We start from the raw sequence: 10,450 nt of genomic DNA on the forward strand, positions 1-10,450 counted from the left end.
CCATTTTGTGACAAAATATAAATGGCAAGCAATTAAAATAAGATAATCTGTTGAAGGAAAAGGGCAAGAGGGACTAACACAAGCCAATTCTTTGGAAATGCATCCTGGTAATTTGTATCACCTGGCTTTAAGCTGTATAGGCAAACTGTGTCCATTACTGGGGCTTTGCTGGGGTTCTGGCTGTCATAAGCAGACCACTGTATGAAAATCATGCAGACCTGCTTGTTTATTGCATGTGTGAAGTTCTCCATCGCTTGGGACAAGCAAGGTGGGCTGACTGTAGAGCGTTTGTTCTTGTGGCTGGCTGCTGATGTCTGAAATCGGAGCGAAGTGTAGGTAGATGAAAGTGAAGTCTAATGATGTAACTAGTTCATTTTTCTGTCAACTTTGCGCAGTGAAAGAAAGTACAGCAGATGGAGAGTCAGTAAGCCAAACTTGGAAGGAACTACAACCCCTAAGTTTAATTATACAAAGACTCTGGAAGCTTTATTTATGGGCTTGCCTTTTACTTGGAAGAAATGGTCTTTTAAGGAACCAATTGGTGAGAGTAAGCCCAGTTCCTACCACTATTGTGGTTTTACATGAGAATAACTCTACTAGAGTTGCACCAAACTAAAACGGATGCAATGTTGTGAGAGAATCGAGCTTCATGAAATAAGGGTTTTAACACTGGATATTAACTGACCACAGACTCACCGTACTTGTGATCGAGGTCCAACATGATGCAAACAATAACAATTCTGAAACTGGAGCTGAGTCTTGCATTTGGTTTTGTGACAAACATTCAGATAAAGAACGGTTCAGTACCTAGGCAGAAAATACACCAATGTCTTCTAATGGTACACTCATTTAATTTTTTTTTCCATAAGTTTCCTTGACCTTGGATAAGCTGAAGCTTTACAGGCTTAAATGCTTACTTTCATGAGGAAGCTGTGGATTACTGTTTCTGTGCCAGCTGAGCCAAAAGATTGGTCCCTCTTGAAGCTGCAGCATACTGGTCTGTGTGGCTTCCCCTGGAGACAGCCAGCTTATCCCTTGAGTGGGTTGGATTCTTGCCCTGCAGCTGAAGGGAACAATAGGATCCTTGTAGTTCTGCTAGCATGATGTGTTGGAAGAACAGGTGAGCTTCAGACATTTATACGTAATCTTACATTTTTGTATAAAGTAAAAATCCGAATGCTCATACCAACTGTATTCCACCTTAATGAAGAAACCTCAGTAGTGCAGCTTCTGCTTCCATCTGGAGTAAGAGATGTGCACTATGGCATTCTTCAGTATCAAGTTGTCTTGTTGTTTTGGTTTTCTTTTTTAATTCCATTTTCTCTTCTGCTTCATTGCTGTGTGTGTTTTTTGTGAGGTACAGCACCGAAAGGAGTCCTCTGATGGTGCCTACTGTTGGACTGCGTGATCCCAGTGATACAGTTGCTGTTGCAAAGGGAATTCTGTCTACCTGCTACCACCTTTTACAGAAATTTGGGGTTCTTCTCTGGATTTATTTTTAGAGAGTCCTTTGGATTATTTACCTGAGTTCTGATTTCCTGTGTCATCACACCCTCTGACTACAGAGAAGATGGATGTTAATAGCCTTAGCACATGCAAGATGGGAATGGGCTGCGTATTGGCTGGCAGTGACGTACATCAGTGACTGTCTTGTGTCATAGTCTGAGGGGAAAAAATGCTTCTGTCTTTTGGGGAGGGAGAACTCTGCTTACTCAGCATTTACTTCCTCGGTGACTATTGGCCAGTTGCTGGATCTTAGTCACTCCTTGTAAAAGTGATGTTTGATGGTTGCACAACCAACAGAACTTTAGAGCAGGCTGTAGCACATGTTGTGTGCTCTGCTTTAAAATGGTCTATCCCATAGCTTAAGAAATATTTGCTCAGTTTTGTGAGGGTATCAAGTTCTTATACCAGTAGGCATTAAATAAGAAATAATTTAAACAACAAAAAAAATAATCAATAGAACAAACCCATAAAACAGACAAAGAAAACCCAGAGAAAGCTGCTCATTGAAAGACCATGCCCATAAGCAGTGACATAAAGTAAGTGCCTCAAAAATCTTTGTAGGAACTGTATGAACAAAATGAGCTATGCATATACATTAGATGGAAAGACAAAGTTTGGAAAAGCAATCGCCTTTGTAAATCAGAGCAGTTGAGGATGTGTTTGCATGTAGTTGTAGGGATGAGTTGGCTTGACGTGCTCATCTTGAAGCCGAGTGGCGTCCTTGTTTGCCTACCTCTCATGATGGCAAGCGTGCGCTCGTGGCAACGCGGTGCCAGAGGGGACTTGCCCCAGCACCGGGGCTTGGGCTGTGCCATGCAGCAAAGGGGAAGCGCGTTAGCTGGGCTGAGTGGCGGCCCGAATAGCCGGATAAATCAGCCGCCAGCAATTTACAAATGAATGCCACGTTCTCCTCAGCCATACGGAAACGAGCGGATCGGGGTGTCTGGAGGGCCTGTGTCACCAGAAGTAGGCCAGTTTGTGCGTCGTCCTGCGCTGGCAAACGGCCAGGCTTTGTGTGCTCCAGACACCAGATGGGAAGCAATTATGAGTGTGACAAGCGGGTCATCTGGCAGACACTCTGTGGACCTGCTGCTGCATAATTTTTGGCGGGAAGAGGAGAGAGCTTTTTCTTTTCTCTCCCCCCTCCCTTTTTTTTTGTTGTTGTTGTTAATACAACCTCTCCTTTAGCAAACTTGCAGTGACCGGGTATGGAGCATCCTGTGTTTGCTGAGTTTATGCTCCTTTTGTGCCCTTGCTGGTGCTTACCAGAGTGCAAGTGTTTTTCTCCTTGGCCAGCAGTAAACAATGGTTACACTTGCGTTTGTACGTCGTGTAGTTTGCAAATACTGGCCTGCAGTGCTGGCACTGATGTTTTAGCAACTTGGCAAGCCAGACTGGGGTGGGAGACCTCCAGCCCAGGACAGGAGAATGAGGGAGCCTGGAAACTCCTCCAGCACAGACCTAGTTGTCCAACAGGGAGCCCAAGGGAGAAAGAAACCCAGCATCCTTCAAGACTTCCCACCTCCCTGTAGGGCCAGGTGGAGGGGGTGGACTTTTTGGCAGCGGGGGGCCAAGATGGGACCTTGTCGGTTTGTCCTTTGACCGTAGTCACTGGCCTGTGAAAGGGGAGTTGTGCAAGCCCGGACAAATCAGCTTAGCTGGCTCCAGCTGAGTGTGACAATACAGCCCCTCGACTGAGAGCCTGTTGCTAATTGCGTGGGGCAAATGTGTAAAATGTAATACATCTTCCATTGCTTTTGTCCGGGCGGCTGGGGAAAAATGGCAAACGTGGCCTGGGTTGCCCAAGGTTGCGCTTTTGGGGCGTAGCTGGAGACGGCAAAGGTCCGAGCAGGCGTAGGGGCTCCATCGGCGTTGACCCCGGAGAGGAGAGCCGGGGCTGGCTGCGGTGTGGGGCTGGCTGGCAGCAGATGCTTCTCCCCCTGCAAAGCTCCTGAGGAGCTTGGTGACAGCGGGTGGCATCTGACTCCCTCCCTCAGCAGCGGCTCAGTGGTAAACATGGATATAAATACATGGTGGGGGGAATTTCTCTGCACCTGGGGTGTTCCCAGCTCATGCATATAGTGAATGGCCCTCAGCAGCGTGTCTGTAAATACCTGCAGAGTTTGAATCTGCCTCTGGAAATCATGTTCAAAAGAGGTTTTAGGTTCAGAGCCCCAGTTCAGCTCATGACAGATGCTGTCAGTAATTTTACATCTAATGTTTCCTGCTGGTAAAGGTTTGCCCAGAACTCGAGGTCTGTGTTTATAACCCAGCCTGGCCCTGCATGGGTTAGCATCGCACTCCTTACCCTGGGGGAAGGTGGGAGTAAGCATACATGTTTACCTTATTTCCAGCTTTAAATAAGCAGGTAACAGCAAAGAAAGAAAAGAAATGTTGCCCTGAAGGGTATTAGTGGTTGCAAGAGCAATTTCAGGGGTGAAGTACCTGCAGCCTCTGATCCTGTTCAGCTTCTCACTTCCCACAGTTCGACGTCAGGCTCTGCGACAAGGGTGGTGCAAGCACCCTCCTTCCAGCCCACCTCCCTGCCCCGTGGGAGCTCAGCTCTGCAGGTGGAAAAGCCAGCAGCAGGTCCAGCTGTCGGCAGCAGTCCTGGTCTATGCTGTCCTTCTACCTCCTTCAAACTCTATTGCTAGAGACTGCTTGCATTCGTAGCACAGACGTGTTCTGCAAAGGTTCTTGGAGCCAGCCCTGCTTAAACAGTTGAAAATGCAAATAATTAAAAATGTTGGAAAAATTCATTGTGAGTGTGCAAGGTCTGGTAGGACGGGAGAAAAAGATAATACTAATTTAGTTAAAATCTCTGGAGCTAAGTGAGCAGGACCACTGGCACTCTCAAGTGCCAGCATCTCTGTGTGGCTACCAAGTGCTGATATCAGCAGGACTGTGGATATGCCTATTCAGGAGAGATGTCATGAGGTTTGAAGTTGAATCTACATGCACAGACCCCTAAAGTTCAGGTGGTGGCTGGACCAAAGCACTTGCCATTGTACCCTGGTAACTTTTTTTTCCCCAGTCCTGGTTTCGGCTGGGATAGAGTTAATTTTCTTTCTAGTAGCTGGTATAGTGTTATGTCTTGGATTTAGTGTGAGAAGAATGTTGATAACACACTGATGTTTTCAGTTGTTGCTAAGTAGTGTTTAGACTAAGTCAAGGATTTTTCAGCTTCTCATGCCCAGCCAGCAAGAAGGCTGGAGGGGCACAAGAAGTTGGGAGGGGACACAGCCAGGGCAGCTGACCCAAACTGGCCAAAGGAATATTCCATACTGTGTGACGTCATGCCCAGTATCTAAATGGGGGGAGTTGGTCTGTGGGGCAGATCGCTGCTCGGGAACTAACTGGGCATCGATCAGCAAGTAGTGAGCAACTGCGTTGTGCATCACTTGTTTTGTATATTCAAATTCTTTTATTAATATTGTCATTTATTATTATTATTATTTTCTTCCTTTCTGTCCTATTAAACTGTCTTTATCTCAATCCACGAGTTTTACTTTTTTTCCCCCCAATTCTCTCCCCCATCCCACTGGGTGGGGGGGAAATGAGTGAGTGGCTGCGTGGTGCTTAGTTGCTGGCTGGGGTTAAACTATGACATTCCCTCTGACTTTTTTTTTAAATTTGGGAACTCTGAGAGATCATTTGGGAGATGTAGGGGTTTTTTTGCCTAATGACTATGGACAGAATATTTTCAGGCAGTGCTTGCTGCAATGTTTTGATTTACAAAGTGTGTGATGGCAGGATAGAAGTGATTACATTGCAGCATAAGGATTATGGACCTCAGTTTTTCTGCTATGAAAAACCCCAGAACAAAAAGTCTTTCTGACTCTTTACTGAACATGAATAAAGCTATCAGCTATTGATTTACTTAAGCAATATGACAGCTGCAAAGCAGGTGGAACATAGATCTTGGAAAAAATGACCTTCAGCCACCTCAAAGGCTTTACTCTATAGCACTGACTTGCGTTTGGCGGGTTAGTTGCCAGACTTGTGCCCTGCTCAGGATGCCTTGCTGTGACCTTATACCCAGTAGCAGTCAGGCAGTGGTGTTAAAAACTCTGCTTGGGTTTGATGCAAGTGAGAAAAGAGAGTTTCAGTTCATAAGGCTGGTGAGGGGTTGAAATGAGCTGGGGAGCTGAGGGGCACAGGCACTGCCCCGGTTCCGCGCTGCCTGGCCTGTCCCTGCGTGCTCAGGGGCATGCAGGGGCACTGCCAGACATGGCCTGGAGCCTGTGCAGGGGAAACTCGAAAAAACTTAGGTTTTACTTTTTAAAGGGGTTTAAATCTACAACTGGATGCCTTATGGCACTGGAAGGTGTTAAAACATCAGGGGGGAAGGGGAATGTTTTCCTCATCACGCTTCGGTGTGTGAAATGGCATTTCCCGTTAGGAGTTTCCATGTCCGGACCATGCACTGAGAACCAGCCGAGGTTTGTGTCACCTAAAAATAACATAGCCAAGCCTCAGAACTGGCTGTTCACTTGGGCACAGACACAGAGTGGGGGGGTTTTGGTGTGCTTCCCTCCTGCAGCGTGCGGTACACGAGTGACCCTGGTATCCAGAGGTATCGTGCTGACCGTGGGTCACTGCACAGTCCGTCTGTGACCGTGGTCGTGAGGAGCACCTTCTTACTCAGCCTTGTGTGCCATAAGGTGACATCTGTCCAGCTATCCTGTAAGGATATTTATGAAACATCAACAGCGTCTCTTCACGTGACAACATTTCCAAAGTATGAGGGAAGTCCTTTCGTTTCCCGATGTATGGTGTCCGCTGGGTCCCCATGTCTGTGCTGGTTATCAAATGCAGTAAAACTTGATAAGAGCTGTGTGCCTTTGCCCTGATAAGATGGACTTTGTGCTGTTTTCTCATGGTAAATAAAAGGAAATAAAGCAAATTTTTGCAGCAGGTGATGGTGGTTTGGTGGCAGGGTTGCTCTGAGCACTGGCCGGGAGGGGGTGAGGGCAGGCACCCCCCGGCTTGGCCCCCCAGGCCTGCCTGCGTTGTCTTTTGGGAGCGGGTGTCAAGCCACAGCAGGAAACGTGCACGTTGCTGGGTGGCTGTGCACAGCACGCACTGCTCTGTGTGGCAAGTGAGGCAAGGAGGTTTCCTTCATCGTGTGAAGTTGTTTCTCTTAGGTGCTGCCTGCATCCATCTCTAAGGCAGCTGTTTTGTCCTGTGTCACAGAGGGCTACTACAGGGTTTTCATGCACGCGCTACTTTGTCTCTGAAATATTCTGGTTAAACTAACAACCCTCCAGATGGAAGTACAACTGGATGCGTAGGAGATGACGTGGGAGTCATCTGTCATGGTGTGTATGGGAGAACTACTGTCGTGGTTTAACCCCAGCCAGCAACTAAGCACCACGCAGCTGCTCACTCACCTCCCTCACAGTGGGATCTGGGAGAGAATCAGAAGGGTGAAAGTGAGAAAACTTGTGGGCTGAAATAAAGACAGTTTAATAGGTAAAGCAAAAGCCACGCTTGCAAGCAAAGCAAAACAAGGCATTCATTCACCACTTCCCACCGGCAGGCAGGTGTTCGGCCATCTCCAGGAAAGCAGGGCTCCATCGTGTGTAACAGTTACTGGGAAAGACAAACACCATCACTCCGAATGTCCCCCCTTTCCTCCTTCTCCCCCCAGCTGTATATGCTGAGCATGACGTCATATGGTCTGGAATATCCCTGTGGTCTGTTGGGGTCAGCTGTCCCAGCTGTGTCCCCTCCCAACCCCTTGTGTCCCCCCAGCCTGCTCACTGGTGGGGGGGGGTGAGCAGCAGAAAAGGCCTTGATGCTGTGTAAGCACTGCTCAGCAGTAACGAAAACATCCCTGTGTTATCAACACTGTTTTCAGCACAAATCCAAAACATAGCCCCATAATAGCTACTATGAAAAAAATTAACTATCCCAGCCAAAACCAGCACAACTACCAAGGGAGTTTTCCTGTTGACCTGATGATTTCTAGGGACAAAAGCGACCACTGTAATTGGCTGATCTGACTCTTGCATAAAACTGACTCCATAACCTCATTTATCTCCAACTTCACCCCAAATGTCTGTTAAATAGTATATCCTGGTGCATCAGAAAGGAGATTAGAGGGCAGAGGATTTGGCTCTTTTACATTTGTCAGATCCTGGAGGACGGAAGCATTCCAGCTGCCTTGAGGTTCTTCCAAAAATACGGGTCTTCATGGAAAGTACCAGAAGTACCAGTTCCAAAACCATGCGCAACTAAATGCAGACTATGCCAAGGTTTGCACCGTTGATCCCCTTTGTGAAGGCAAGGCTTCTTCTTTGGCAGGAGGGTGACCCCCCTCCCCTGGAGCCTGTGGAGGAGGCTTCCACAGCGGCAAGGCACGGTCCCAGAGGTCTGGACCGGCCAGAGCCTCCTTCAGCATTTCGATGACTGCATCATGTACTGGCTTTGCATTTCAGGTGAACTACTGAAAATTGAGCAGTCACTGGGCCATCGGGAGTTGTGTGTAAACATTTATACCTATTTTGTCTGAATTTTAAATCTCACTTTTCCCCACCTTCTATTAATAATCGTTGTTGAAGGTTTCAGCTTGGTGGCTGTGGTGCAATTCATACCTGTGACGATATAAAGGCAAGGAGGTTTATTGTAGCACAGCAATTTTTCTACCCTATTTTTAGGGACTTGGATTAGCTGGAGTTTATTTTTATTTTCTTGAAGTCTGCTTTTGCTGAGCCTTTAAATGTCTTGCAGAACAGCAATTTGCAAGCCTGCTAATTCCAACACTCTCCTAATAAAAATGCAGCCACCTATGAGGCAGAAGGTGATGGTGCCAGCCAGGTTAACCAGTGACATAGGCAGAGATGTGAAGATGGAGCCCTTGTCTTGGTAAAGCAGCATTTACCTCTGCACACCTGGGTGGTTGCTCGCCTCTCTTCTCTGTTAGAGGACACCCAGGAAGGGCAGGGATTTCCCACCCTCCGGGCAGAGCATCCAGCACCCTCCCACATCCTTGCAGGCTTTCTGGGGGTGATGCACTCCCAAAAGTTGGTATGGACGTGGGCAGCCCTCTGGGGTGACCTGAAGGCTCCTGTGGGTGTCAGCAGCTATAGGTGGAGACCTCTTCTCCCTGCTGAAATGTAGCGTTATATTGTAGAGCTGAGCAAATCTGCATGAAGCTGACCTGGTCTCAAAGCTGTGCTCTGTGTCAGTACGATGTTGGCGTGCGATGGTTGTACTGGTAATTCATACAATACTTCAGACGCTTGCTGGGGGCTGTTGTGCAGTGGCAAGGCTGGTGTAAGAGAGTTGTATGAATAAGCTATTTCTCTTGCTTTTGCAGAAAGGTCATTATCAGCCTGAACAAACAGTCTTCCTCCTTACTGTGCTATCTGCACAGAGACGCTGGCACCTGATTTAGTGGCTGGACCAGGTAAGGAAGGGTTTTATTGACTGAGGCTGCTGACGCCCATGGTTTTTGGATTCGGAAGGTTTCTGGTTTCCATCTCTGCTGAACACCCTGGTTGAGCTTTCATTACACATGTGTCTCCAGCCCGGCAGTGATCACATGCATTTTTAACCCTGGGAGCTGAAGCTGAGGCGATGGTCTGCAGAGAGGCCCTTGCTGTGTCCAGCTGCCGTGGCTCTATGCAAATCGGGCCAGACCCTGTTCTGCATGCTCGCACCGATGGACGCGTGAGCGCTGCACAGGCACGTCCTCCCTGGTACGAGGAGGGACGTGGGGCTGGCTGCGGCACGGCCGGGAATGCTGCCGGCCGGGGAGGAAGGCAGCCTGTGCTGAGCCCTCCCGGTCCTTGGGGTCCCCGGCAAGCTGCTCCATGGCTTGTTCCCGCTCCTTGCCTGCAGGGAGGATTGACATGGGGCAAAACAGGTGCCGGAGCAGTGGCAATACCAACAGACCGTAGCTGTTTGCACATATGGGGTGACACCTCTGTCACACTGGTAGAGTTTGTCTCATTTCTTTAGGTGGCAAAGGGCAGGGAAGAAAGGGCATCACCTGAGGCACCACATAGTTACTGAGCATCTCTGCTTTCCACTTGGAGACCCGATGTCTGGTCAGGGAGTTGTGCCTGGCTGCAAAAGGAAAAACTACCTTAGTCTGTGTCGGTCAGGTGTCAGCTGAGGTGCGTGCAACCATCACAAAATAAAGGCTTCCTTGCAAAAACCCCAGGCTGGATGATAGCATCGTGTGTGCACATCCTTGCCTACCCCACGGCAGCTTTTCACGGACCTTTGCCTTTGCTGTGTGTGGCTAGTGCACTGAGGCACAGGAGCCCCGTGTGCCTGCTGCTGGTGCTTTCTGCGTCAAAAGGTCTGTCCATGGAGGAAAATGATCAGAGGCTTATTTCGTATTGTTTTCTTTTTTCCTAGAATATTTGCATCTCTTCCACTAATGGGTTAACCCACCTCGAGCATATAGTGGTCAGCTAAATAACTTGATATTTCTATTTATAATGTAAACAATTAAAGAAGTGATTAGCCAAGCTTGGATTTTTGATGTTACTGTCGTGATTGAAAGAATAGACATTGCAAGACTCTGAGTGTTGATGAACCCTATTTATGAAGGCTCATGGTAGATAATCTTTATCGAACTTGCTTCAAATTGGATCGAAAAAGCTGCCTGCATCCTAACTTACAAGGACAAATGTCAGATACCCAGTATTATGAGGGTGCTGGGACAGAGTTATAAAGAAGTTACAGGGTTGCAGTTTTCATGGGAAAGGTTAATGTCTTTATTAGAAAAAAATCACTTGCAGGACTTCTTGTGCAGCCTAGCAGTTAAATACAGTCTTGCTCGGCTTGTCACTGCACTCCCAGGCTAAGGTAGCCTGTAACTTCAGAAGCTTTTGCTGTGTGTTTAGTGGTCCTTGTTACTGGGACAACTGTTTTGATGGGGATGCTGTTGCTTCCTGAACCCCACCCTTGCTTTTGCTGGCACAGC

This window comes from Haliaeetus leucocephalus, unplaced genomic scaffold (genome assembly GCF_000737465.1).
Source record: "Haliaeetus leucocephalus isolate CR32 unplaced genomic scaffold, Haliaeetus_leucocephalus-4.0 Scaffold506, whole genome shotgun sequence".
NCBI lineage: Eukaryota > Metazoa > Chordata > Aves > Accipitriformes > Accipitridae > Haliaeetus > Haliaeetus leucocephalus.